Source organism: Pipistrellus kuhlii, unplaced genomic scaffold (genome assembly GCF_014108245.1).
Source record: "Pipistrellus kuhlii isolate mPipKuh1 unplaced genomic scaffold, mPipKuh1.p scaffold_m20_p_1, whole genome shotgun sequence".
In the NCBI taxonomy this organism is placed as follows: Eukaryota; Metazoa; Chordata; class Mammalia; order Chiroptera; family Vespertilionidae; genus Pipistrellus; species Pipistrellus kuhlii.
The window spans coordinates 95,992,819-96,000,667 of NW_023425404.1; positions in this window are offsets into that span (position 1 = coordinate 95,992,819).

Below are 7,849 nucleotides of genomic sequence, written 5' to 3' on the forward strand. Positions count from 1 at the left end.
CGGTAGAGGCAGGGAGACCAGGCTCGAGTTTGAATAAAGGCTCTTCTGTTTTTTGCATCAGACTTGGCTCCCTGGTGGTCCTTGGGGATCTTGAAATCTGAGCATAACAATTACCACCAGCAGGTTCACTCTCATACCTATCACCTTACCTAATTACCTATTTTGTGTGTGTGTGTGTGTGTGTGTGTGTGTGTGTGTGTGTGTGTTAAGAATGCCTAAGATATATTCTCTTAGTAAATTTCAAGTGTACAAGACAACAAGACAGTATTATAATCTATAGCCCCCAGAACTTACTTTTATAACTGGAAACTTGAGTTATATTGTTTTAGAATAAATCAGTAATGTAGTGAGTAAAATGTTTTCTTGAATTTTGTGAGCTTCTTTAGCAAATTAATTAAATTCAAGGAGGGGGTTGTGGGACTTTCTGATTTACATATTATAGATCAGAAGCAACCTGCACTTGTAACTCATGTCTGAGTGTGTGTTGCGGGGGAGAGGGGTGTCTGTGTACACCTGTGTGCATGGGAGCAGGGGTGTTGTGTATGGCTGGGCTATTAATCTTTGGAGTCTGTCACTCTCTCCAGGTAGAGAAAGTCAGACTTGAATTACAGAACATCCAACAGCGTGATGTGGGAAATCCTCCTCCCACACATTTAGTGACCAGAAGTGTCAGAAGTAAAGTGAAGTGGTGCTGTTGTAGAGTACTGAGAGTAAACACATGGGAAACATGTGATTTCCCTTTTATAACAATTATAAACAGACAGGCATGGTTTAGAAGAGAGAAAAACCTTGTTGAAAGCTATAGCTCACTCAGATAGAACTGAAGCTCATTAAGATATCAGTTTTTAAGAGGGACTAATTATCTGGTTTTGTAAAAGCAATGTAATCTTAACTGTAAAGACTAACTGTTCATATGTTTATCTATACCAAGTCATATACAGTGTCTTTTATTTAATATGTAAAAGACTGATTAAATATACACTATGAGATTTTAAAAACCAGCCGAAACCAGTTTGGCTCAGTGGATAGAGTGTCTGCCTGTGGACTGAAAGGTCCCAAGTTCGATTCCGGTTCAAGGGTATGTACCTTGGTTGTGGGTGCCTCCCCAGTGGGGGGTGTACAGGAGGCAGCTGATCGATGTTTCTCTCTCGTCAGTGTTTCTAACTCTCTATCCTTCTCCCTTCCTTTCTGTAAAAAATCAATAAACTACATTTAAAAAGAATCATCTCCACATAGATAGACAATTGCAAACAAGTAATGGTAGTCCTGAAGTTTCAGAGTGAAAAAAAAAAAACTTATTAAAAGCCTTCCCTAGCCCCACAAGGGCACATTAAATTCCCTTCTATGTGCTATCATAGTACTCAGAGTAACATTTGGCACCTACACTCAGTACATCATCATTTGGAAGACTCATCTGCTATATGGCAGGAATCATCATAGTATAAAATGCTGAATATTTATTATATAACCTCAAGAACTGTAAGACTAAATTAAATATTTTTTTTAAATTAAGAGGTGGTACCAGTAGTTATTTTTTCACTTGTTTCTTGTGAGGTAATTGGAAAAACTGACTAACAAAATGCCTTTATTCTGGACTCATTAATTTCTTCTTCATAAATGTGTACATCGTTTAAAGAATAAGGGCCAAACTCTTCATCTTGACATACTACATTTTTTCTGATTGGATGCCATCTCATCTGCTACCATTCAGCTCAACACATCCAAGAATTCAATCACACTAAATTCTACAGAGAACTGCTCTTCTCTTCCTTGAAATTGAAAATCTTTCCTTTATATAATATTCCTTTCCATTTTTTTAAAATTTGAATTCCTACTGATCTATCTAAAGCCAGCTCAAATCTCCTGATCTCTGAACTTCTAATCCCAGACTGATTTAGCTTATATCTCCCATACAGCTTTATATTTGAACTAGAGGCCCGAATTTGTGCACATTAAAAGGAAATTAATTAGAAGAAATATTTTAATATCACTATCCACCCTTTTTCTATAATAGAAGTGTCAACCAAATTTATGATTGACAATGACAGATAGAAGTACACACATGCAATAGGTGCCAGTCAGAGCTTTATATGTATCGCACATGTGTAAGTCAATTTAGCCTTTTATATATAGAATAAACTTGTTGCCAAAACCGGTTTTGTAGAGCGTCAGTCTGCTGACTGAAAGGTCCCGGGTTCGATTCCGGTCAAGGGCATGTACAATGGTTGCGGGCACATCCCCGGTAGGGGGTGTGCAAGAGGCAGCTGGTCGATGTTTCTCTCTCATCGACGTTTCTAGCTCTCTATCCCTCTCTCCTCCTCTCTGTAAAAAAATCAATAAAAACAAATATTTAGAATAAACTTGCTTAATTAGACCTGCTTTCTGATTTAGCTAAACTTTCTCCAGCCCAGTAAAGCACCCCAACTTCTCTTTCAGGTAATTGTCAACAACACAGCAGTAAATACCAACACAAAGCAGATTCTTTTTTGTAGATCACACAGGAAGAACAAAGGGTAAAATATTTAACTAAAGCAGTGTTTGACTATATTATGCTCAGTGAGAAAACCTGAAGTCATTTTCAAGGTCCAACATTTCTTACCTCTTTTCAATTAGGTCAAGTTGCTAAACTTTCTAAAACTTTGTTTACTGACTAATCTACCTATTCCAAGAGTTCTGTGAGGATCAGATGAGATGAGCATGGGAAAATGCGTCACAGACATTTGGTTAAATGCAAAATATTTCCTCCTGGCTATAAAGCAAGTTGTGTTCCTGGGTTGAAGAAGCACTAAGGAGGCTAGTTGCTAGGAAGAGGAATCTGGGCGCTGATATGTGAGGTCATTACCCAACACCCTCAGCCACCATTTTTGGGTGGGCTGGGCTCTAGGCCACATTTTGTGCAATGGGGTCTTGGCAGCATTGGCTGCAATATGGTGGAGTATTGTTCCAAGTGGTGACAGGGCCTATGTCCCACTTGGGGGAAGCCGAGTGTTGCTTTATGGACACCAGGATTCATTTTTCACTTTGGCTATGAGCACAGCTTCATAGGAATTTTGCCCAGAGGTATAGTCAATGAGCTTCTTTAAATAAACATATTTTTGTTGATAACAAAATAAATCACAATCTATTTTCTATACAAACTACATTTGTTTTCCTTTTTAGGTCATATTAGATGTTGACATCTAATAATGACATTATTAGTTATTTGATATCTAATTGTAGTGTTTGAAGAAAAGTTACCATTTCATTACTATGGGCTTTTTACATTTTTCTGGAATCCATGTACTCACTACAACATTTTGAAAACTTTTTTTTTTTTTTTTCAATGCATGAAGCTACCATAAATAAAAAACAGATGGGGTTAGATAAAAATTTACAATAAGATTGGTATTTGAAACAGTTTCAAGTATGGGAAATGTCTTAATTTAAATCTACTAAAAGTTCTTTTTTTGCTACATTTTATTTGAAACTAGAGGCCTGGTGCATAAAATTTGTGCATGAGGGTGGGTTCCCTCAGCCAAGCCTGTACCCTCTCCAATCTGGGACCCCTCAGGGGATGTCTGACTGCCAGTTTAGGCCCAATCATGGCAATCAGGCCTAAACCAGCAGTAGGACATCCCTCTCATAATCTGGGACTGCTGGCTCCTAACTACTCACCTGCTCCTTGATCACCTCTAACAGCCTCTGCCTGCTGACCCGATTGTTCATAACTTCCTCTCCTGCTAGCCTGGTTGTCCCCAACTGCCCCTGCCCTGCCAGCCTGATTGCCCCTAACTGCCCCCTTGCCATCTGTACCCCCAATTGCCCCATCCCCTATGCCAGTCTGGTCACCTCTCACTGATCCCCTCTGCTGGCCTGGTCACCCTTCACCCCTGCTGGCCTGATTGCCCCATGCAGCCTGCTGTTTAGTCATTTGGCTGTCCCTCTCTTCCCCCCATCTGCCAACCTGGTGGCCGATGGAGCCTGCTGTTTAGTCGTTGTGTGAGGGCATCCCAACCAATTTGCATATTGCCCTTTTATTAGTATAGATACTAGAGGTCCAATGCTAAAAATTCATGCAAGGGACTTGGCCCTCACAGACCTGGCTGCCTCATAGCCTTGGCCCCGTGACCCTGCCACTGGTCATTCTGGAAAATCATCCGGAAGGTTGTTCTGCCATCTGGTCTAATTAGCATATTAGCTCTTTATTATATAGAATTGTCAATGTTGTATTAAATTGTGCATAAATTAGTCCTGCTTAACTGATTAAGTCTACCAAAGAAACCTGTTTTGTTTGTTTTTTTAATCAAAGTACAATTTGGTAAATGTATTTCTTCATTAAATATTGAACCATATGAAAAATGTTGAAAGAAAGTCAAACTTTTAATTGGATAAAATTATCTATAAATTTTCTTTAAATAAAAGTATCATCAGTTCTCAAGTATTATATAAATACAAAGTCACATAAACACCTATGGTAATTTAAAATCACATATTTTTTCAGGAATACAAAAATAGTATAATTAAAAGGAGGTAAAAATTATTTACCAAATTAATGTTCGTAATTTCACTACACTGTATGCTCAAAGAAATTCAACTATTTGAGGAAAAAGTGGAGGTTAATTTTCCTAAAGTTTAATATTTGTGCACTGTAATTTAGAATGTGAATTCAAAATGCATTACTAAAGTTACTTCATATATGCAAATTCTTATTGAGTCATATATATGGATATAGATAGATATTTGCAGGGCTGGGGTGGCTCAGTGGCTGCACATTGACCCATGAATTAGGAAGTACAGTTCAATTCAATTCCCATTCAGGGCATGAGTTGCAGGCTTGATCCCCAGTAGAGGACATACAAGAAGCAGCCAATCAATGATTGATTTCTCATCCTTGATGCTTCTATCTCTCTCTCCCTCTCCCTCTCCAAAATTAGTAAAAACACATATTTTATAGTTATACTTAGAAAGAAAGAGGACCACAGAGAAGTCAACTGAATTGCACAGTTACTGAAGGGAGAACAGTCCTAAAGTTGAAAGTTAATAGTCCATAGATGATCAGGTTTAGAAAAAAAACAAAACAAAACAAAACAAAAAACCCTAAAATTCCTTCTACTATCGTTAGCATCTTCCTAGTGTTCATGTTCCTTTATCATATAGCATAAAGATAAACATATATTTATACTAGAGGCCTGGTGCATGAAATTTGTGCTTGAGGAGATGTGTATCCCTAAGCCCAGCCTGCACCATCTCCAATCTGGGACCCCTTGAGGGATGTCCAACTGCCCTCTCACAATCCAGGACTGCTTACTCTCAACTTCTCACCTGCCTGCCTTTCTAATTGCCCCTAACCACTTCTGCCTGCCAGCCTTATCATCCCCTAACCACTCCCCTGCCAGCCTGATTGATGCCTAACTGCTCCCCTTCAGGTCTTGTCACCCCTAACTTCCCTCTCCTGCAGTCCTAGTTTCCCCTCCCCCCACCCCAATTGCTGTTCCCTGTAGGCCTGGATCCCCCCAACTGCCCTTCTCTGCAGGCCCGGTCACCCCCAACTTCCTTTCTCTGCTCACCTGGTCACCTCTAAATGCCTTCCCCTGCAGACTTGATCACCCACAACTGCCCTCCCCTGTAGGCCTGATACCTCCCAACTGCCCTTTCCTGCTGCCATATTGTGGTGGCCATATTGTGTCCACATGGGGTAGCCATCTTGTGTGTTGGAGTGATGGTTAATTTGCATATTACTCTTTTATTAGATAGAATTTTATATCTGTATACCTCTTATTGAAAGTGACATTCTTATCCTATATTTATTATAATAACTTAAGTCACTCTTTTATATAAATGTATGTAATTCCTTTGTTAAAAGCAACATGAGTGTTACTTCTTTGGAAAGGAAGATTTTCCTTTAAGTGAAGATTCTATCTTCTAGATTCCTCATCTGTAAAACAAAGAATTGGTCTAAGCTCTCTTGTTAACATTCTTTGAATTCTACTTCCATGTTGGCCAGGGTGGCTAAGTGGGTGGGGAATTGGATGCAAGAAGGGTAGAGAAGAAATCAGCTATTGAGCTGAGCCTTAAAGAATGAGCAGATTTTTAATAGGAGAAGTTAGAAATCCAGATGATTCTAGGTGAAAAGGCCAGCAGAAACAAATGTCATTGAGATGGAATAGGAGATAGACATATAAGAATAATTAAATAAGAATTATTCCAGTTAAATCAGAGCCTTGGGAATCTCCTCTCTCTGGCTGTCTTAACAAGCACTTTACGTCAGTGGTCAGCAAACTCATTAGTCAACAGAGCCAAATATCAACAGTACAACAATTGGACTTTCTTTTGAGAGTCAAATTTTAAACTTACTCTAATGCCACTTCTTCAAAATAGACTCACCCAGGTCATGGTATTTTGTGGAAGACCCACACTCACAGGGCCAAGGAGCTGGATGTGGCTCAAGAGCCTCAGTTTGCCAACCATGGCTCTAGGTGAGTCTGATATAGGTAGTGTACAAACCACATTGAGCGATTTTGAGCAGAGTGTGTTGGTAAATAAGTTAATATGGAATTAAATACATCAAGGGATTTAGTATCTCACAATAGCAATAATCTCAAATTCTCTGACACTCTTCCTTTCCTTATTCATGATTTAAGCATTGGCTTATTATGTTAGCCTTGTTATACTAAGTGGGTTTATTATTCTTGATGAATAGTGAATTATTCTAATGGTACTTATTATTCTATCATTATAACTTGAGGTGGATTAGGAATGAATAGTGCAAAGGAGATGTTCCGAGAGAAAAATTAGATTTCTATACTTTTATGGTGCTTATTTTCCAGTATCAGTAATTGTACTGGTAGTTTTTATCACTTATCCACCTCTATCTCTGCTTTAAATTGCAGTGAAAGAGATATAGTACATAGATTCTAAAATAAAAATCTTTTTGCAAAGAATCATTCAAATGACTTGATATTTAATTGTTTCACTTTCAAAACTGTCAGAAAGCTATGTGCTTTTTATAATCAATCAAATATGGCAAATATAATGCAATGATACTGCAATGGTTATCTTATGCTAAGTACAGATAAGGCTCTGTCTAACTACCATGCACTAAAGAGATTCTAAACTTGAATTCATGCTCATAAGATTTCAGACTATTACAATCTTGCTTCTTCTATGTCTTGCCTTCTAGACCTTTGTCTTTCTTAACCAGTTCCTTGAAAATCATTTATATTATGATCATGATGTATATATACACACCTGCATGTGTATGTGACTTACTGCTTCTCTGACTAAGCCCTGATTAATATATTTATTCCCATGTTATGACTATATACTATAGAACTTGTATTCAATTATATAATAACTAGAGGCCAAGGGAATGATATCGTGTGAGACCCAGTCCTGCCACACTGCTGCAGGACCCTAGACCCACCATGCTGCCATGGGACCCCAGACCCAGTTTTCTATTATAATTGGGCAACCCTTGTGGGATGTCCGACTGCCAGTTTAGACCATTAGGACATTCCTCTCACAATCTGGGACCACTGGCTCCTAATAACTCACTTGACAGCCTGCCTGATCGCCCCTAATTGCCCTCTCACCCCAAACTGACTCTGCCTGCCTGATCTTGCCCCCAACTGCCCTCACCTGCCAGCCTGATCTCACCCTCAAAGGCCACCCTCTGATGGCCAATTTGATTGTGATTGGCCAGTTTCTATGCCAGTCAGTGTCAAAAGCTCCTCCTCCTATGCAGCCCTTGACTCCTCACAGTTGACCCAAATTTGGTTCTTTTTACTTTTGCAATGGTGGGTTGTTTATTAAGTGGTTATTACAGGGGTAAGACCACATATTACGGGGGTAAGAGCAGGTGTCAGCCCTG